The sequence below is a fragment of the Hyla sarda genome, chromosome 3 (genome assembly GCF_029499605.1).
Source record: "Hyla sarda isolate aHylSar1 chromosome 3, aHylSar1.hap1, whole genome shotgun sequence".
Classification (NCBI taxonomy): domain Eukaryota; kingdom Metazoa; phylum Chordata; class Amphibia; order Anura; family Hylidae; genus Hyla; species Hyla sarda.
This window is the reverse complement of record NC_079191.1, coordinates 276,333,778-276,356,178: the sequence shown is the minus strand read 5'-3', so window position 1 is coordinate 276,356,178 and position 22,401 is coordinate 276,333,778. Positions and strand designations below refer to the sequence as shown.

Below are 22,401 nucleotides of genomic sequence, written 5' to 3'. Positions count from 1 at the left end.
TGCAAGACCCCCCACTTTGCAAGACCCCCCACTTTGCAAGACCCCCCACTTTGCAAGAGTGTTTCGTCAGGTATACTCTGTTGGGAAACTAGGCAGTAATACCACCAGAATCGAAAATGCATAATATGAACAATTAGCCTAACCTCTTATATTATAAGATATACAGTGATCCCTCAACTTACAATGGCCTCAACATACAATAATTTCAACATACAATGTTTTTTTCTGGACCATCGTAACTTGAAACCAGACTCAACATACAATGCTACAGACAGTCCACATCTGTGAAACGTGTCACAACTGGAAGAACCGACCAATCAGAACGTGCATTTTACTGGTAAACCCCCTGTATTACTGAAGTACATGCACTGACTGGCTGTCTGGTAGCGCCCCCTACAGTACAGGGAGGTATTACATGTTCTGTACTCTTTACCTATATTACTTTAGTGCCTGCACTGACTGGCTGTCTGGTAGCACCCCCTACAGTACAGGAAGGAACTACAAGTTCTGTACTACTCCTTACCTGTGCCAGGGTTAGCTGCTCTTTTGGACACCAAGTAAGGGTGGCTCCATTTAGGACACTGTGTGTACTGTACAGAACCCTGAAGAAGTTCCTGTCCACTACATAAGCCATTGTTTCCCAACCAGGGTGCCTCCAGCTGTTGCAAAACGACAACTTCCAGCATGCCCGGACAGCCGTTGGCTGTCCGGGCATGCTGGAAGTTTTTGTTTTGCAACAGCTGGAGGCACCCTGGCTGGGAAACACTGACATAGACCGCGATTACAGCTCCCAGCAGTTATTTCTTACTTTTATATGTAAGCACTTGCTTCATCTATATTAGTTATCTACCTTTTTTTTGTTTAATCCTCACCTTTTTCCTATTTTTGGATGACATTTTGGGGGCTTCAGAACCAATTACCAGGTTTCCATAGAGTTATGGTCTCAACATACAATGGTTTTAACATACAATGGTTGTCCCGGAACCAATTAATATTGTAACTTGAGGGACCACTGTATTATATTATAAGATTTGTGTAAAGCCAATTAATGGGTGAAATGTCTGTTTCAAGGGTAGAAGAAACACTTTTTCATTATGTGCTCCTGCCACATTTGTGGTGCCCCTCTTGATAAATGTCAGTATATACTTACTCACAACTTTTGAAAGCTCAGATTTGCGCATCAGGGCTTTTGAAATATGCTGGCACAGCAAACCTTCATGCATGTGTTGGATTCTTTGCATCTAGCACATATACTGGAGGTAAGTAGTGATGCTTTACATCTTTCCCCCAGCCGCAAAGTATACAAAATATTCTGCTGTATACTGTATAAGGCTGGGTTCACACTACGTTTTCTCCCATACGGGAGCGCATACGGCAGGGGGGAGCTAAAACCTTGCGCTCCCGTATGTCACCGTATGCACTCCCGTATGTCATTCATTTCAATGAGCCGGCCGGAGTGAAACGTTCGGTCCGGTCGGCTCATTTTTGCGCCGTATGCGCTTTTACAACCGGACCTAAAACTGTGGTCAACCACGGTTTTAGGTCCGGTTGTAAAAGCGCATACGGCGCAAAAATGAGCCGACCGGACCGAACGTTTCAATCCGGCCGGCTCATTGAAATGAATGACATACGGGAGCGCATACGGTGACATACGGGAGCGCGAGCTTTTAGCTCCCCCCTGCCGTATGCGCTCCCGTATGGGAGAAAACGTAGTGTGAACCCACCCTTAGAGTGGCACTACTATCACTAATAATAGGAGGGCTGCTTTAAGCGGGCCTGGTGGGATTTATCTTTTGCACTGATGGTATTTATAAACCAAATTGTAAACATCATCTATAAGGCTAAGTTTCCACTTGTTTTTTTTTTTTGACAAAAACACCAATAAAAACGCCCATTCTGCCGCATGGCGTTTTTTTTGTGAAAAAACGCTTTGGCCAGATGTTAGCTGCAAGTCAATAGTAAACTGCAAAATGCCAAATCCACTTGGCGTTTTTCAGTTTGGCGTTTTTTTAATCCTTTTGGCGTTTTTGGTCTCCTTGGCAGTTTTTAAAAAACGGCCTCTTGTCGAGACTTTGGCGTTTTTTCGGGAAAATCTTGGCGTTTTTCTCCCATAGAAGTCTATGGGAGTAAAAAAAAACGCCAAGAAAAATGCCATGTGGGTTTTAAATTTGGCGTTTTTTCAGGCGGTTTTTATTCTCTTTTGGACTTTAGAGATCCAGAAAAGTGTTGAAGATATTTTTATTAAAATTTAGTAGGGTACCATTAAAAAAAAATTATAAAAAAGATACAGTAGTGATGGAAAAAATTGTATTTAACTAAATATATATTTTTTATAACAACATTTTTATAAATTTTTAAACAGGGATCAATTTATGTGCGCGGGTAGGGCACTAAAAATATAACCGACAATAATAAAAATGTAGTGTGTGTGTGTGTTTCACTTTTTTTTACATTTTTTAGGTAGTACTACTACTCCCAGCATGGAACACACTGTTCCATGATAGGAGTAGTAGTTACCTGTACTAATTGACAGATCGCTGGGGTCCCTTGCGATCCTCCTGTATAATGTATAGATGCCGCAGTCGCTCTTCTATGGTCCCCTGCACTGCCGTATATATACACATATTCATATTTCCCACAGAGCTGTGATTGGTCAGATGGTTCCAGCCAATCACAACTCTGTGGGAAATAGGAATATGTGCATATATACGGCAGTGCAGGGGACCATCGGCTGCTGCATCTATACATTATACAGGAGGATCGCAACGGGTGTCAGGAGGAGTGACACTCGCTGCGATCTGTCTATTCATGCAGGTACTACAGCTCCCAGCATGGAGCAGAGTGTTCTCCATGTTGGGAGTATTAGTACCTGCAGTAAGGGACAGATCCCAGGGATGTCACTTCTCCTGACACCCGCTGCGATCAAAGTGACTGTCGGGATCAGCTGTTCTCAAGGCTACAGAGCCGGGAGATCAGCTGATCCTGAGCAGTAGATATACATCGTATATCTACTGCCCAGCAAGAACTTACAGTGAGCCTGCAATGTGTATACACTATACACATTGCTGGCTCACTTAACCCCTTGCTGAGCTGTGCGCTATGCACCAGCCCAGCAAGGAAAGAGTTAACTTACACTGCTAGACAGTGTAGGTTAACTCTTTGGGTGGTATACACTATATACAGCTATCTATAGATAGCTGTATATAGTGTATACAGAAGATGGAGAAGTCCCCTTACCTCCGTCCTGTCCCCGCGGGTCCGCGTAGCTCCGCCCCTAGTGATGACGTCATTAGGGGCGGAGCTACATACACGATCCAGGCTGGCAAGGGTATAAGGCTCTGTTAACATTGTCCGTATTGGATAATGTGAACAGACCCTTCTGGCAGGCTGTCTGGGCATGCTGGGAGTTGTAGTTTTGCACCAATTGGAGGCTCACTGTTTAGGTAGACATTGCATTATGGGCGTTCTCACCTGCAGAGAGCACAAAAAATGTCCTAACCTATTTTTTTGTGTTTTTTCCTTTCTTCTCGTTTCAGATCCGTGTATGCAGAGGATTACTGCGGATTCGATGGATTACGACGGATGAACAGGATTTTTTTTAATATTTTAATAAAATGGTTAACGAGGGCTGTGGGGGAGTGTTTTTTAAAATAAAATAATTTTTCCAATATGTTGTGTTTTCTTTTTTTATTGAATATTCAGGCTTAGTTATGGAGGCTGTCTAATAGACAGAATCCATGACTAAGCCGGGGCTTAGCGTTAGCCCCAAAAACAGCTAGCGCTAACCCCCAATTATTACCCCGGTACCCAGCGCCACAGGATATAAAGACAAAATATAAGGATGGAAAATGAGGTCAGGCTATGAGGACAAAATATGAGGATGGAATGTGAGATCAAGATATGAGGACAGAATATGAGGACAGGATATGAGGTCGGAATATGAGTATGGGATTTGGGGTCAGGATATGAGGATGGGATATGAGGACCAAAGCTTCCTCCTTTGTTGCTTTTCCTCCCCCACAAGGATTAGGTAGGAAAAAACAGGCAACGCCAGGTATTCAGCTAGTAAAACATAATATCATAATGTTTTCATTTTTATGTTTTTGTCATATAATCAGCAACATACTTAGCAAAGAAATACATTTGTTAAATCAATCAAATATTAGAACTGTCAACAATAAATATGCAACATTTGAAATGCAAATGTTCTTTTTAATTTAATGTGTGCTTGCAGTGTTACCCAGGTGCCAGTTTGACCACAAATAGACAGAAGTGAGAATTCTAACATGAATATTTTATGTGCTCAGCTGTGGATATACTCACAAATAGAAACCTCAGGCCTTATTTTTAAAATTATAGACATGTATGTGTTTAATTGATTGTGTACTTAATTTAAGAATATGGACTGTGCTGAGCTGACTGTAGCATCTTAATACAGAGGATTATATTTAGCTGGTTGTAAATACATTTACTAATACATTTATCAATCAATGCTATGGTAAAATGTGAATATATATATTCAGTTTGGACAAACCTTCTCATTCAGAGTTTTCTTTATTTTCATGACTATGAAAATTGTAAATTCACACTGAAGGCATCAAAACTATGAATTAACACATGTGGAATTATAGACATAACAAAAAAGTGTGAATCAACTGAAAAAATGTCATATTCTAGGTTCTTCAAAGTAGCCACCTTTTGCTTTGATTACTGCTTTGCACACTCTTGGCATTCTCTTGTTGAGATTCAAGAGGTAGTCACCTGAAATGGTTTTCACTTCACAGGTGTGCTGGTGTGGAGGAGGAGGTGTAATGGTGTGGGGGTGCTTTGCTGGTGACACTGTTGGGGATTTATTCAAAATTGAAGGCATACTAAACCAGCGTGGCTACCACAGCATCTTGCAGCGGCATGCTATTCCATCCGGTTTCCGTTTAGTTGGACATTTATTTTTCAAAAGGACAATGACCTCAAACACACCTCCAGGCTGTGTAAGGGCTATTTGACAGAGAAGGAGAGTGATGGGGTGCTGTGCCAGATGACCTGGCCTCCACAGTCACCGGACCTGAACCCAATCGAGATGGTTTGGGGTGAGCTGGACCGCAGAGTGAAGGCAAAAAGGGCCAACAAGTGCTAAGCATCTCTGGGAACTCCTTCAAGACTGTTGGAAGACAATTTTAGGTGACTACCTCTTGAAGTTCATCAAGAGAATGCCAAGAGTGTGCAAAGCAGTAATCAAAGCAAAAGGTGGCTAGAACCTAGAATATAACATATTTTCACACTTTTTTTGTTATGTCTATAATTCCACATGTGTTAATTCATAGTTTTGATGCCTTCAGTGTGAATCTACAATTTTCATAGTCATGAAAATAAAGAAAACTCAGAATGAGAAGGTGTGTCCAAACTTTTGGTCTTTACTATATATATATAGTCTACTTTTGGGTAGTGTACCATGTGGTGAAAGATTGTTGATTGCTAGATATATCTCTATGATGCATTAGAAGACATTTTGCCCAGTTTGAAGACTTTAGGAGGGAACAAAATTGAACTCAGAGAAACAGGATTGTCATGGTAACAAATTGCCAACTCTGACCAAGAAGGTGTTTGGAGCAGCTACTATTTGAGGGCTTCAGGGGCCCAGAAAGAACATCAGTAGAAAGGATTCTTTGATATGTTAACTTGCATGAGCAGCTACTACAGTTTCCTTGTCCACTATCCAGACACAGGTGCACCTTCATTGCATAACCGTGTCTCTGCCTAAACCATGCACTTATCAAAAGGAATTCTGGTGTCACTGTGCCTGTTATATCTTCTGTCATTCACAGCAAGCAATAGTTACCTTTGCTTGCATTGGTGTCATGAAAATAGGACTAAGTATAGAGAAAGTCATGGGGTAAATTAATTTTAATTTATCTATGTTGAGGTAACTAAATGCGGGGGTAACCACTTTTTGCTGATCCCACCCATATTTTGCCTTATTTTATTTTGCCTTAATAAATCTAATTCCACCATTTCATCATTCACAGCTATATCTATATAATTAATTTTCCTTACCCCTTTACATAAAAATGCTGGTACCGGTACCGTTATTATCATATCAGATTGCCGTATATACTGTGACCATCTCCGTCACTTTCATGAAGTGACCAGCATTACTGCATGGGCTCCAGTCATGTGATCAATGGTAGGCATGGTGATGTAAATAATCATGGTCACATGATGGAGGTCCCACATGACAGGTTGTATGACGTGTATCCCTGCATATCCTGGGGCGCACGCGCATCAATGCGGAGGACATCGGCGGGATTGTGTTCATGCACTCTGGTGCATACGCAGGCTGTATGACCCGTATCCACACATATCCTGGGGCGCACGTACATATGCGCGGAGGACGCCAGTGGGATCGCGTTCATGCACCCTGGCGCATGCGCAGAGATGCGCATGATGCATGGTACGCCATGTTTATTCATGGCATGTACAGATAAGCCGGATATACGTCATTTGACAGCCGGAAACAGCGCCAGAGTGATGCATGCCGGCAGCTCATTTAAAGAGCGGTTCCAGCCACAAACAGTGTGGTGGTTGGACCACTGTGGGATGGACCTATTAGTCCAAATGTGAACATCTATGGGTTAAGAATTCATCCATTCAGCTATACCAACTATTGGGGAGCATTGGTGGGATTGAGTTACTTATCCATATGTATATTTCTGTTAACAGGCATCAATAAGGCATTTACCATCAGGGGCAGATAAACATCTGTGGCGGCTCCTGAGGCTTTGAGCCCCTATCTAAGGGCCAGACCACCGATTTAAATGTTCCTTGAGAAATCCCAGCATCACAGCTCTAGGCGGGGAATATGAAATGACAATACCATAGTATTATATTCATGTTTCCATGCTGGCTCCGCTCCCCACCACCTGCCCGCATCTATTACCCACCGCCCTCACACCACACAACTCCCAGCATGCCTTTACAATGAGAACATGCTGGGAGCTGTAGTCACGTGACATAGGTGGTGGTAGATAAGCGGGCTTCACTGGCTGTTGCTAAACTACAACTCCCATGATGGGAGTTGTAGTTTAGGAACAGTGTGCCTCCAGCTGTTGCTAAACTACAACTCCCATGATGGGAGTTGTAGTTTAGGAACAGGGTGCTTCCAGATGTTGCTAAACTGGAGGCTTGCTGTTTAACCTGGTTTGGTTTAACCTGTTCAGGACGCAGGGCGTATCCATACGCCCTGCATCCCGAGTCCTTAAGAACTGAGGGCGTATGGATACGCCCGTGGGAATTCCGGTCCCCGCCACTAGCCGTTGGGGACCGGATCGGGATGCCTGCTGAAATCATTCAGCAGGCACCCCGGCACACCTCAGACATGCAATTTTCTCCATTTCTGGGCTGATCGGGTCTCTGGAAACCCGATCACCCGGAAAATAGGGATGATCGGAGTTGGCAGTGACAACCCCGATCAGCCTAAGGGATAGGAGTGAGGTCGCAGTGATGCAATCTCCTCCTATCCCCTGCCATTAGTCAGAACTGAGTTCTGACCAATGGCAGCGCAGGACAGGGGGTTGCCATGGAAACCCCCTGTTCTGTCCACCCCTGGATGCCGGGCAGAACGGGGGGGAGAAGATGGAGTCCTGTACCTGAGGAGAAGATGTGTGGGGCCCGGCGATCATTGCAGACATCCAGCGGAGATCACGGTTCAGGTAGGGAATAGACAGTGGGGGGGGGGGAATGAAAGTGAAAGTAATGCGATCTTTACTGTGGCAACCACTAGGAAGGCCGGACTGCAACTCCCAGCATGCTCAGACAGCCAAAGGCTATCTGGGCATGCTGGGAGTTGTAGTTTTGCAACATCTGGAGGGTCAAAGTTTGGTGACCACTGTTACAGTGGTGTCCAATCAGTGGCCCTCCAGATGTTGCCAAACTACAACTCTCAGCATGCCTGGACTGCCCAGGCATGCTGGGAGTTGTAGTTCTGTAACATCTGTCCCTTCAGATTTAGCAATTTTCATGAATTTTTTGAAAATTGCTGCTCTACTTTGAAGCCCTCAAATTTTTTCAAAAAGTTAAAATATGTCCATTTTATGATGCCAACATAAAGTGGACATATTGTATTTGTGAATAAAAATAAAATTTATTGTGAATATCCATTTTGCTTACAAGTAGAGAGCTTTCATGAAATTTTGGGATTTTTCACCAAAAAAGGATGCAAGTAACGCTGAAAATTTACCACCAAAATAAAGTAGAATATGTCACGAATAAACGATCTCAGAATCAGAATATTCGGTAAAAGTGTTTTTGCGTTATTAATTCGTAAAGCAACGGTGGTCAGATTTGCGAAAAAGGGCTCAGTCCTTAAGGTGAAAAAGGGGTTAATATTAATAAAATGGTTTACAAGGGCTTATGGGGGAGTATTTTTTGGAATAACATTTTTTTAAACGCGTGTTTTTTTTATTCTTATTTTTATTTTTCTTAACAGGCTTAGTAGTGGAAGCTGTCTAATAGACAGAATCGATTACTAAGCCGGGGCTTAGGGTTAGCCACAAAAACAGCTAGCGCTAACCCCCAATTATTACCCTGGTACGCAACTCAAAAGGGGCTCCGGGAAGAGCTGGTACCAACAGGCCCGGAGCATAAAAAATGGCACTCCTGGGCCTAGGCGGTAACAGACTGGCATTATTTAGGCTGGGTAGGGCCAGTAACAATGGTCCTAATCCACCCTGGTAATGTCAGGCTGTTGCTGCTTGGTTGGCATTGTGCTGAGAAAGAAAATATATATAATATCCCACTTTTAACCTAGACCTCTCATCACATCACGTCAACTCATGTATAAATTATACTATAAATATTTTTCATTAAACCTACCCCACTTAAACAAAAATAAAAAGTGATATTTACCCCAAAATGGTAATGAAAATGTCAGCTCATCCTACAAAAAGCAAGCCCTAACACAGCTCCATCAAAAAAAAAAAAAGTTTTGTCTCTCAGCATATGGTGACACAAACACAATTATTAATGTAAACATGAGTGTTAATGTAATAAACACATATAAATTTGGTATCACCATAATCATACTGACCTGCAGAGTGAAGTTCAGTAATTTATAATGCATGGAGAACAATTAAAAAAAAAAAAAAAAACAGCACCACATAAAAAACAAAATAAAAAAGTGATCAAATTGTCACATGTACCCCAGAATGGTAGCAATAGCAATGTCCATTTGTATCCTAAAAATATTTTGGCACCCCCAAAGCCTCTGCAGCTTTATATAATGCTGACAAAATGTCCAAAATAAAAGGAGAAACATTAATACTAAAGGTATCTGTTACGCCGAGCGCTCCGGGTCCCCGCTCCTCCCCGGAGCGCTCGCAGCGTTCTCTCATTCGCAGCGCCCCGGTCAGACCTGCTGACCGGGTGCGCTGCGATATTACTCCAGCCGGGATGCAATTCGCAATGCGGGTCGCACCCGCTCGCGATGCGCATCTCGGCTCCCGTACCTGACCCGTTCCCCGTCTGTGTGTGTTAGGGCGCGCGCGCGCCGGGTCTCTGCGATTTAAAGGGCCACTGCGCCACTGATTGGCGCAGCAGGCCTAATTAGTATCCTCACCTGTGCACTCCCTACTTATACCTCACTTCCCCTGCACTCCCTCGCCGGATCTTGTTGCCATTGTGCCAGTGAAAGCGTTTCCTTGTGTGTTCCTAGCCTGTGTTCCAGACCTCCTGCCGTTGCCCCTGACTACGATCCTTGCTGCCTGCCCTGACCTTCTGCTACGTCCGACCTTGCTCTTGTCTACTCCCTTGTACCGCGCTTATCTCAGCAGTCAGAGAGGTTGAGCCGTTGCCAGTTTCCAACTGAAAGGTCTAAGGTGGCTTTCGTAGTCAGCCTTCTGTCTGGGAAAGCCCTGTCATGGGCCACACCGCTCTGGGACCGCAATGATCCTGTCACTGCCTCTGTACACTCCTTCTTCACGGAGATTCAAAGTGTCTTTGAGGAACCTGCCCGAGCCTCTTCTGCCGAGACTGCCCTGCTGAACCTGGTCCAGGGTAATTCTTCTGTTGGCGAGTATGCCATCCAATTCCGTACTCTTGCCTCCAAATTATCCTGGAATAACGAGGCCCTCTGCGCGACCTTTAAAAAAGGCCTATCCAGTAACATTAAAGATGTGCTGGCCGCACGAGAAATTCCTGCTAACCTGCATGAACTTATTCTTCTTGCCACCCGCATTGACATGCGTTTTTCCGAAAGGCGTCAGGAGCTCCGCCAGGATATGGACTTTGTTCGCACGAGGCGGTTTCTCTCCCCGGCTCCTCTCTCCTCTAGTCCTTTGCAATCCGTTCCTGTGCCTTCCGCCGTGGAGGCTATGCAAGTTGACCGGTCTCGCTTGACACCTCAAGAGAGGACACGACGCCACATGGAGAACCTTTGCCTGTACTGTGCCGGTACCGAAAATTTCTTGAAGGATTGTCCTATCCATCCTCCTCGCCAGGAAAGACGCACGCTGACTCCGCACAAAGGGGAGACAGCTCTTGATGTGAACTCTGCTTCTCCACGTCTTACTTTGCCTGTGCGAATGTCTTCTTCTACCTTCTCCTTCTCTGCTATGGCCTTCTTGGATTCCGGATCTGCAGGAAAATTTATTTTGGCCTCTCTCATCAACAGGTTCAACATCCCGGTGACCAGTCTCGCCAGACCCCTCTACATCAACTCTGTTAATAATGAAAGATTGGACTGTACCGTGCGTTACCGCACAGAACCTCTCTTAATGTGCATCGGACCCCATCACGAAAAAATTAAATTTTTGGTCCTCTCTAACTGCACTTCAGAAATTCTTCTTGGATTACCGTGGCTTCAACGCCATTCCCCAACCCTTTATTGGACCACAGGGGAAATCAAGAAGTGGGTTACTTCTTGCCACAAGGACTGTCTTAAACCGGCTCCCAGTACTCACAGTCAAGACCCTGTAGTTCCCCCGGTATCTGGTCTTCCCAAGGCCTATCTGGATTATGCTGATGTTTTTTGCAAAAAACAAGCAGAGACTTTGCCTCCTCACAGGCCTTATGACTGTCCTATTGACCTCCTCCCGGGCACTACTCCACCCCGGGGCAGAATCTATCCTCTGTCTGCTCCAGAAACTCAAGCCATGTCGGAATACATCCAGGAGAACTTAAAAAAGGGGTTTGTCCGCAAGTCCTCCTCTCCTGCCGGAGCTGGATTTTTTTTGTCTCCAAAAAAGACGGCTCCCTACGCCCTTGCATTGATTACAGCGGACTTAATAAAATCACTGTAAAAAACCGCTACCCCCTACCTCTTACCTCGGAACTCTTTGACCGCCTACGAGGCGCCCACATCTTTACCAAGCTGGACTTAAGAGGTGCTTATAATCTCATCCGCATCAGGGAGGGGGACGAATGGAAGACTGCATTTAACACCAGAGATGGACACTTTGAGTATCTGGTTATGCCCTTTGGCCTTTGCAACGCCCCTGCCATCTTCCAGGACTTTGTAAATGAAATTTTTCGTGATCTTCTATATACCTGTGTTGTGGTTTACCTGGACGATATTCTGATTTTTTCTGCCAACTTAGAATAACACCGCCAGCATGTCCGCATGGTTCTTCAGAGACTTCGGGACAATCAACTATATGCCAAAATGGAAAAATGTCTCTTTGAATGTCAGTCTCTTCCTTTCCTAGGATACTTAGTCTCTGGCCAGGGACTACAAATGGACCCAGATAAACTATCTGCCGTATTGGATTGGCCACGCCCCTCCGGACTCCGTGCTATCCAATGTTTTTTTGGGTTCCACACTTTTCCACTATCGGTGAAGGAGATTCTAGCATCCAAGACGGTCAGAGGTAAAAGATTCTTCTTGGTTGACTGGGAGAATTGTGGCCCAGAGGTGAAATCTTGGGAACCTGAGGACAACATCCTGGACAAAAGCCTTATCCTCAGGTTCTCAGGCTCCAAGAAGAGGGGGAGACCCAAGGGGGGGGTACTGTTACGCTGAGCGCTCCGGGTCCCGCTCCTCCCCGGAGCGCTCGCAGCGTTCTCTCATTCGCAGCGCCCCGGTCAGACCTGCTGACCGGGTGCGCTGCGATATTACTCCCAGCCGGGATGCGATTTGCGATGCGGGATGCGCCCGCTCGCGATGCGCATCTCGGCTCCCGTACCTGACCCTTTCCCTGTCTGTGTTGTCCTGGCGCGCGCGGCCCCGCTCCTTAGGGCGCGCGCGCCGGGTCTCTGCGATTTAAAGGGCCACTGCGCCACTGATTGGCACAGCAGGCCTAATCAGTATCCTCACCTGTACACTCCCTACTTATACCTCACTTCCCCTGCACTCCCTCGCCGGATCTTGTTGCCATTGTGCCAGTGAAAGCGTTTCCTTGTGTGTTCCTAGCCTGTGTTCCAGACCTCCTGCCGTTGCCCCTGACTACGATCCTTGCTGCCTGCCCTGACCTTCTGCTACGTCCGACCTTGCTCTTGTCTACTCCCTTGTACCGCGCTTATCTCAGCAGTCAGAGAGGTTGAGCCGTTGCCGGTGGATACGACCTGGTTGCTACCACCGCTGCAAGACCATCCCGCTTTGCGGCGGGCTCTGGTGAATACCAGTAGCAACTTAGAACCGGTCCACCGACACGGTCCACGCCAATCCCTCTCTGGCACAGAGGATCCACCTCCAGCTAGCCGAATCGTGACAGTATCATTCTTTGACATAGATGTGGTAGTATTAAAATTAGCCCCCCCACCCCCCCACACATATATAGCTTATGTTAACATTATCATTGGTGTATGCTTTGACAGTAAGTAGATCATAAAAATACTTTACCACAAATTTATGGGGAAAAAAAACCAAAACCAAATAAAAACATGCCCATACACACATGATATACAGTGTTCCACTGCTTCTTTGCAAAAATGGCAAAAGTAACACAAGGATTTTAGTATAAATGTTGTGGTATGAACCCATTTGCAAACTCAACCACCTCTTTGAAGTGGGTTCCTTATCTAAATATGGCAGTGTTTTGCAGAAGCCTTTATTGTTGTCGTAGCGTACCTTTAGGGTAGTGTGACCCAGAGCCCGGTGGCTTAGTGCGGCAGCTTGAGGAAAGGCCTGGCCTGAAACGTTGCGAAACAATGTACTACAGTTAGTGCCAAAATCTTGTTACGTATGTGTACACCAACCAAACTGAATGAAGATTACGGGCAGATAAATGGTTACTTATATCATCTTTGGGAGGCATAAGCCACACCAATAGCCAAATACTACTAAAATCCAAAATTTAACTTAAAATGTATCCAGAATAAAAAATCTGCTTAAACTACAAAAAAAAAAAAAAAAAGATTAAAGAAAAACAAGAAAAAGAAAAACAAGGGATAATGCTAAAGATATGGGGGGAGATTTATCAAAACCTGTGCAGAGGAAAACTTGCCCAGTTGCCCATAGCAACCAATCAGCTCGCTTCTTTCATTTTCAAGAAGGCCTGTGAATAATGAAAGAAGCGATCTGATTGGTTTCTATGGGCAACTGGACAACTTTTCCTCTGCACAGGTTTTGATAAATCTCCTCCACACTGTGTGTAACAGGGGCACAAGATTACGGGATATGTACTTTTTATCATACCTTTTATGTACAACTTCCAGCATGTTTGAGCAGTACTGTATTTGATAACCCTTTTTATCATTTTCAAACATTGGTTAGAAAGTGTTGTTTAAGCCAGAAAAAGATTTGAATGTGACCTAGTTACATTAGCAATAAAAAGCCCTAAGGAGTAGTATACTTTCTGCTTGTACAAAGTGCATCTAGCAATGAAAGCTAAGTTATTAAAAGGAAAAAATAACAGCAACCTATGCACCAAGTGTATGTTAGTCATTCAACTGTTATGTTGCTATTTACTTTATTAATAGAAAGTGACTCATGGCTCATGCACAACTATAGCTATTTTCAGACAAAAGTGATGCAGCATACTGCATAAACAGCAATACAGAAGTACGTCACTCAATTATCAATGTCGTGGCTTCTATCTTGGATGGAAAAGCAACAAAAGATATTCCATTTATCATTCCAGATGAACCTTTATTTAGTAATATAACATGTGTTATTTAGATTCTTTATTCTTAATACTTTATATGTAAATAAATTCTTCCTATTGATCCTTTCATTGCTGGAATTTTGTCTCCTTAACTTAAATATAACTTAAAAATATACAGAATATTTAGATTTTTGTAATATTTGATACATGTTGTATTAGAAAGCAATAGTGTTTAAATATAGCATTTCCGTTTAACTCCCATCTTCATTTTCCTAAAAGAGGGTGAGTGGGGTCTCTAAAGCAATTCTTTAAAACAAGCCTTTAGGATCAGGTAACAACTATTACATTCAAGATGGTATATGTCTGAATCACTAATTTCTTCTACATCAAGAAAGTGAGACAGTTTGACAGCTCCTTAAAGGTGTACTCCCGTGGAAAACTTTTTTTTTTTAAATCAACTGGTGCCAGAAAGTTAAACAGATTTGTAAATTACTTCTATTAAAAAATCTTAATCCTTCCAGTACTTTTTAGGGGCTATATACTACAAAGGAAATGTTTTACTTTTTTGATTTCTCTGATGTCATGACCACAGTGCTCTCTGCTGACCTCTTTGTCCATTTTAGGAACTGTCAAGAGCAGGAGAAAATCCCCATAGCAAACATATGCTGCTCTGGACAGTTCCTTAAATGGACAGCAGAGGTCAGTGTCACGATGCCGGCTGGCAGGTAGTGGATCCTCTGTGCCAGAGAGGGATTGGCGTGGACCGTGCTAGTGGACCGGTTCTAAGCCACTACTGGTTTTCACCAGAGCCCGCCGCAAAGCGGGATGGTCTTGCTGCGGCGGTAGTGACCAGGTCGTATCCACTAGCAACGGCTCACCTCTCTGGCTGCTGAAGATAGGCGCGGTACAAGGGAGTAGGCAAAAGCAAGGTCGGACGTAGCAGAAGGTCGGGGCAGGCAGCAAGGATCGTAGTCAGGGGCAACGGCAGAAGGTCTGGAAACACAGGCAAGGAACACACAAGGAACGCTTTCACTGGCACTAAGGCAACAAGATCCGGCAAGGGAGTGCAGGGGAAGTGAGGTGATATAGGGAAGTGCACAGGTGAACACACTAATTGGAACCACTGCGCCAATCAGCGGCGCAGTGGCCCTTTAAATCGCAGAGACCCGGCGCGCGCGCGCCCTAGGGAGCGGGGCCGCGCGCGCCGGGACAGAACAGACGGAGAGCGAGTCAGGTAGGGGAGCCGGGGTGCGCATCGCGAGCGGGCGCTACCCGCATCGCGAATCGCATCCCGGCTGGCAGCGGAATCGCAGCGCCCCGGGTCAGAGGACGTGACCGGAGCGCTGCCGCGGGGAGAGTGAAGCGAGCGCTCCGGGGAGGAGCGGGGACCCGGAGCGCTCGGCGTAACAGTACCCCCCCCTTGGGTCTCCCCCTCTTCTTAGAGCCTGAGAACCTGAGGAGCAGACTTTTGTCTAGGATGTTGTCCTCAGGTTCCCAGGATCTCTCTTCAGGACCACAACCCTCCCAGTCCACTAAAAAAAAATTTTTCCCTCTGACCTTTTTGGCAGCTAAAATTTCTTTGACCGAGAAGATGTCCGAGGAGCCGGAAACAGGAGTGGGAGGAACAGATTTGGGAGAAAAACGGTTGAGGATGAGTGGTTTGAGAAGAGAGACGTGAAAGGCATTAGGGATACGAAGAGAGGGAGGAAGAAGAAGTTTATAAGAGACAGGATTAATTTGACACAAAATTTTGAAAGGACCAAGATAGCGTGGTCCCAACTTGTAGCTAGGGACACGGAAGCGGACATATTTAGCGGAGAGCCATACCTTGTCTCCAGGGGAAAAAACGGGGGGAGCTCTTCTTTTCTTATCCGCGAACTTCTTCATGCGTGATGAAGCCTGTAAGAGAGAATTTTGGGTCTCTCTCCATATGATGGAAAGGTCACGAGAAATTTCATCCACAGCGGGCAGACCAGAGGGCAAGGGAGTAGGGAGGGGGGGAAGAGGGTGACGGCCGTACACCACGAAAAATGGGGATTTGGAGGAAGACTCAGAGACCCTGAAGTTATACGAGAACTCGGCCCATGGGAGGAGATCTGCCCAGTCATCCTGGCGGGAGGAAACAAAATGTCGCAAATAATCACCCAAGATCTGGTTAATCCTTTCTACTTGTCCATTGGACTGGGGATGATATGCAGAAGAAAAATTTAATTTAATCTTGAGTTGTTTACAGAGAGCCCTCCAGAATTTAGACACGAATTGGACGCCTCTATCCGAGACAATCTGCGTAGGCAACCCGTGAAGACGAAAAATGTGTACAAAAAATTGTTTAGCCAACTGAGGCGCAGAAGGAAGACCAGGAAGAGGGATGAAATGTGCCATTTTGGAGAATCGATCAACGACCACCCAAATAACAGTGTTGCCACGGGAAGGGGGTAAATCAGTAATAAAATCCATACCAATCAGAGACCAAGGCTGTTCGGGGACAGGCAGAGGATGAAGAAAACCAGCGGGCTTCTGGCGAGGAGTCTTATCCCGGGCACAGATAGTGCAGGCTCGCACAAAGTCCACAACATCCGTCTCCAGAGTCGGCCACCAATAGAAGCGGGAGATGAGTTGCACAGATTTCTTGATACCCGCATGACCTGCGAGATGGGAGGAGTGACCCCATTTGAGGATTCCGAGGCGTTGGCGAGGAGAAACAAAGGTCTTTCCTGGAGGAGTCTGCCTGATGGAGGCAGGAGAAGTGGAGATCAGGCAGTCAGGTGGAATGATGTGTTGCGGAGAGAGTTCAACTTCTGAGGCATCCGAGGAACGAGAGAGAGCATCGGCCCTAATGTTCTTATCGGCAGGACGAAAGTGAATCTCAAAATTAAATCGGGCAAAGAACAGAGACCACCGGGCCTGGCGAGGATTCAGCCGTTGGGCAGACTGGAGGTAGGAGAGGTTCTTGTGGTCGGTGTAGATAATAACAGGAGAACTTGATCCCTCCAGCAGATGCCTCCATTCCTCAAGTGCTAATTTAATGGCTAGAAGCTCTCGATCCCCGATGGAGTAGTTCCTCTCCGCTGGAGAGAAGGTCCTAGAGAAAAAACCACAAGTGACAGCATGCCCGGAAGAATTTTTTTGTAGAAGAACAGCTCCAGCTCCCACTGAGGAGGCATCAACCTCCAATAGGAAGGGTTTGGAAGGGTCAGGTCTGGAGAGGACGGGAGCCGAAGAAAAGGCAGACTTGAGTCGTTTAAAGGCGTCTTCTGCTTGAGGAGGCCAGGACTTGGGATCAGCATTTTTTTTGGTTAAAGCCACGATAGGAGCCACAATGGTAGAAAAATGTGGAATAAATTGCCTGTAATAATTGGCGAACCCCAAAAAGCGTTGGATAGCACGGAGTCCGGAGGGGCGTGGCCAATCTAAGACGGCAGAGAGTTTGTCTGGATCCATCTGTAGTCCCTGGCCAGAGACCAAATATCCTAGAAAAGGAAGAGATTGGCATTCAAACAGACATTTCTCAATTTTGGCATAGAGTTGGTTGTCACGAAGTCTCTGAAGAACCATACGGACATGCTGGCGGTGTTCTTCTAGATTGGCAGAAAAAATTAGGATATCGTCCAGATATACAACAACACAGGAGTATAACAGATCACGAAAAATTTCATTGACAAAGTCTTGGAAGACGGCAGGGGCGTTGCACAGTCCAAAGGGCATGACCAGATACTCAAAGTGTCCATCTCTGGTGTTAAATGCCGTTTTCCACTCGTCCCCCTCTCTGATGCGGATGAGGTTATAGGCGCCTCTTAAGTCCAATTTAGTGAAGATGTGGGCACCTTGGAGGCGATCAAAGAGTTCAGAGATGAGGGGTAAGGGGTAGCGGTTCTTAACCGTGATTTTATTAAGACCGCGGTAGTCAATGCAAGGACGTAGGGAGCCATCTTTTTTGGACACAAAGAAAAATCCGGCTCCGGCAGGAGAGGAGGATTTACGGATAAAGCCCTTTTTTAGATTCTCCTGGACGTATTCGGACATGGCAAGAGTCTCTGGGGCAGAGAGAGGATAAATTCTGCCCCGGGGTGGAGTAGTGCCCGGGAGGAGGTCGATAGGGCAATCGTAAGGCCTGTGAGGAGGTAGAGTCTCAGCTTGTTTTTTGCAGAAAACATCCGCGAAGTCCATATAGGCCTTAGGGAGACCGGTTACTGGAGGAACCACAGAGTTACGGCAAGGGTTACTGGGAACCGGTTTTAGACAGTTCTTGGAACAAGAGGACCCCCAACTCTTGATCTCCCCAGTGGACCAATCCAGGGTAGGGGAATGAAGTTGAAGCCAGGGAAGTCCAAGGAGAATTTCCGAGGTGCAATTGGGGAGGACCAAAAGTTCAATCCTCTCATGATGAGATCCGATGCTCATAAGAAGGGGCTCCGTGCGGAAACGTATGGTACAGTCCAATCTTTCATTATTTACACAATTGATGTAGAGGGGTCTGGCGAGACTGGTCACCGGGATGTTGAACCTGTTGACGAGAGAGGCCAAAATAAAATTTCCTGCAGATCCAGAGTCCAAGAAGGCCACTGTAGAGAAGGAGAAGGCAGAGGCAGACATCCGCACAGGCACAGTAAGACGTGGAGAAGCAGAGTAGACATCAAGGACTGTCTCACTTTTGTGCGGAGTCAGCGTACGTCTCTCCAGGCGGGGAGGACGGATAGGACAATCTCTCAGGAAGTGTTCGGTACTAGCACAGTACAGGCAGAGGTTCTCCATACGGCGTCGTGTCCTCTCTTGAGGTGTCAGGCGAGACCGGTCGACCTGCATAGCCTCCATGGCGGGAGGCACAGGAACAGATTGCAGGGGACCAGAGGAGAGAGGAGCCGAGGAGAAGAAACGCCTCGTGCGAACAGAGTCCATATCTTGGCGGAGTTCCTGACGCCTTTCGGAAAAACGCATGTCAATGCGAGTGGCTAGGTGAATAAGTTCATGTAGATTAGCAGGAATTTCTCGTGCGGCCAGAACATCTTTAATGTTGCTGGATAGGCCTTTTTTGAAGGTCGCGCAGAGGGCCTCATTATTCCAGGACAATTCTGAAGCAAGAGTACGGAATTGTACGGCATACTCGCCAACGGAAGAATTACCCTGGACCAGGTTCAACAGGGCAGTCTCAGCAGAAGAGGCTCGGGCAGGTTCCTCAAAGACACTTCGGATTTCCGAGAAGAAGGAGTGTACAGAGGCAGTGACGGGGTCATTGCGGTCCCAGAGCGGTGTGGCCCATGACAGGGCTTTTCCGGACAGAAGGCTGACTACGAAAGCCACCTTAGACCTTTCAGTGGGAAACAGGTCCGACATCATCTCCAGATGCAGGGAACATTGGGAAAGAAAGCCACGGCAAAACTTAGAGTCCCCATCAAATTTATCCGGCAAGGATAAGCGTATCCCAGGAGCGGCCACTCGCTGCGGAGGAGGTGCAGGAGCTGGCGGAGGAGATGACTGCTGAAGCTGTGGTAGTAACTGTTGTAGCATAACGGTCAGTTGAGACAGCTGTTGGCCTTGTTGCGCTATCTGTTGTGACTGCTGGGCGACCACCGTGGTGAGGTCAGCGACAACTGGCAGAGGAACTTCAGCGGGATCCATGGCCGGATCTACTGTCACGATGCCGGCTGGCAGGTAGTGGATCCTCTGTGCCAGAGAGGGATTGGCGTGGACCGTGCTAGTGGACCGGTTCTAAGCCACTACTGGTTTTCACCAGAGCCCGCCGCAAAGCGGGATGGTCTTGCTGCGGCGGTAGTGACCAGGTCGTATCCACTAGCAACGGCTCACCTCTCTGGCTGCTGAAGATAGGCGCGGTACAAGGGAGTAGGCAAAAGCAAGGTCGGACGTAGCAGAAGGTCGGGGCAGGCAGCAAGGATCGTAGTCAGGGGCAACGGCAGAAGGTCTGGAAACACAAGCAAGGAACACACAAGGAACGCTTTCACTGGCACTAAGGCAACAAGATCCGGCAAGGGAGTGCAGGGGAAGTGAGGTGATATAGGGAAGTGCACAGGTGAACACACTAATTGGAACCACTGCGCCAATCAGCGGCGCAGTGGCCCTTTAAATCGCAGAGACCCGGCGCGCGCGCGCCCTAGGGAGCGGGGCCGCGCGCGCCGGGACAGAACAGACGGAGAGCGAGTCAGGTAGGGGAGCCGGGGTGCGCATCGCGAGCGGGCGCTACCCGCATCGCGAATCGCATCCCGGCTGGCAGCGGAATCGCAGCGCCCCGGGTCAGAGGACGTGACCGGAGCGCTGCCGCGGGGAGAGTGAAGCGAGCGCTCCGGGGAGGAGCGGGGACCCGGAGCGCTCGGCGTAACAGTCAGCAGAGAGCAATGTGCTCGTGACATCAGAGAAATCTAAAAAGTAAAATATTTCCTCTGTAGTATATAGACCCTAAAAAGTACTGGAAGGATTAAGATTTTTTAATAGAAGCAATTTAAAAATCTGTTTAACTTTCTGGCACCAGTTGATTTAAATAAATAAAAGAGTTTTCCACGGGGGTACCCCTTTAAGTCTTTATTTTATTTACAAACAAGACCCTTTTTGCACATAATATCTTGATAGATTTATTTGCAGAATAGTTTGAAATTATCTCATTCATTTCAATGGGGCTAGCAGAAATCCATGTGCTCCCCATCATATTGAAATGAAACTAATTTTTAGTAAATTTTAGCAACACCTGTAACATGTAAATGAACCTTCACACTTCTCATGACAATTAAACTTGTCATTGACTGAATAATTCAGCATTCAGTGAATAACTGTTATTGAAAAACACTGTCATACTTTTTATTTGAAAAGCCCTTACCATGACAAAATTTTACCACCAAACTGTAGCTGCTGTCGCATAATATCCTCAAAACCTAGATGTTAAATTAGACAACTTTCTCAAAAGTATATAATAAAAAAGCTCTACCATTTTGCTGCTGTAGAGTCTGTACAACTTCAGTGCATAGCTAATGGTGGTGCTGCTTTGACATTTATCCAACATGAACAGCATCCAACTCTTCAGGGATGGCAGATCACACAAGGTGTACTGTATCACTGTATGAAAATGAATACACAGCAGACTCTGCAAGGAGAGGGATGGGAAAATCACAAACTCATCAGCACAAGGTAAAAGAGATCCTTTATTGGCTGTAAAAGGTTATAACAGTATAGAAATAACCTCTGCTGATACATGAGAGCTAATAAAAGCCACGTCTGAAAATGTTAAACTATAGAGATCAAACCACTTAGTAAAACTTTTCAAACTCAAAGCAATCACTAATGGAATTTTTTTTCCATATTACATGTTTCCATACATTATGAGGCTTCATGTATACAACAATCTTATGGTTTATTTTTGTACAGAGTATTCACTTTATGTACACAGAGGAAGATAAATACTATATATATATATATATATATATATATATATATATATATATATATATATATACACTGTATATATCTGCATGTCCATATCCTTCCTAGGCATGTCCATTACTGTAATTAACCCCATTAAATGAAAAATGTTTATGGGTTAAGTATCTTATCCCCAGGTAAAACTTCCTTAATATTTTTTCGGAACTAGTTTTTGAGAATAAAAATTCTTTATAGTGTTTAATTGAAAATCTTATTTGTACTTGTGTTGCACTACATGAACATATTGTATACATTTCTACATTAATGATCCTAATATTAGTATTTCATACTTAAATCTGTAAGTAAATAATGCAGCTTGACTTTTGATCTCTAAAGGATCCTACTGTTTTGAAAATGAACAGATTTTGTCACTGTAGAGACAGAAGAAAAATAAATCATGACTATATCATGATTAATGACAAAATATAAAGAAGCTTAGTTAAGCATCTTTATAATAAGTTATAATGTTTCCAGATATTTATATAAAATATTTTGTGAACAATATGGCAGATATTACAAATGTGTATGAAATCTATTTTCTGAAAGTAAATTTGGATTGTACATCACAGTGTGACAAGAATAAAAATAAACAGTTAAAGGCTGCATGCAGTTCCCGTATCAGGTTTTTGATGAAAAACGGATTCCTCCAAATGGACTAAACTGTATCAAAACGTGTGAACAAATTTTAATCCATATACGGTTGAAAACCGTGTACAGTTTGAAAAATGATGTCCGGTTGCATCTGTTTTTTAAGAAAAAAACGTATACGACTTTTACTTTTCACTCCATTTTGAATAAAGTTTCACTTGCTTGATTGAAATTCCAAGAGAAAACACTGTGCAAAACCGTATGGTGAAAACCGGATGGAACCGTAAGCATATACAGTTCAGTACAGTTCCCATTGACTCCCATGTAAAAAAAAATCGTATACGGCTTAATACAGTTT

General features: G+C 45.2%; 1 long non-coding RNA gene across 1 annotated transcript in view; it reads right to left on the bottom strand.

The window, feature by feature from the left end:
- Positions 1-22,401, bottom strand: part of LOC130362355 (uncharacterized) — a 57,837-nt gene that overhangs the window by 21,533 nt on the left and 13,903 nt on the right. Inside the window, exons 2-3 of the long non-coding RNA XR_008891376.1 lie at positions 20,965-21,120; positions 13,058-13,119 (exon numbers count right to left, since the gene is read on the bottom strand). This is a non-coding gene — a long non-coding RNA (uncharacterized LOC130362355). The remainder of the gene's footprint in view (positions 1-13,057; positions 13,120-20,964; positions 21,121-22,401) is intronic.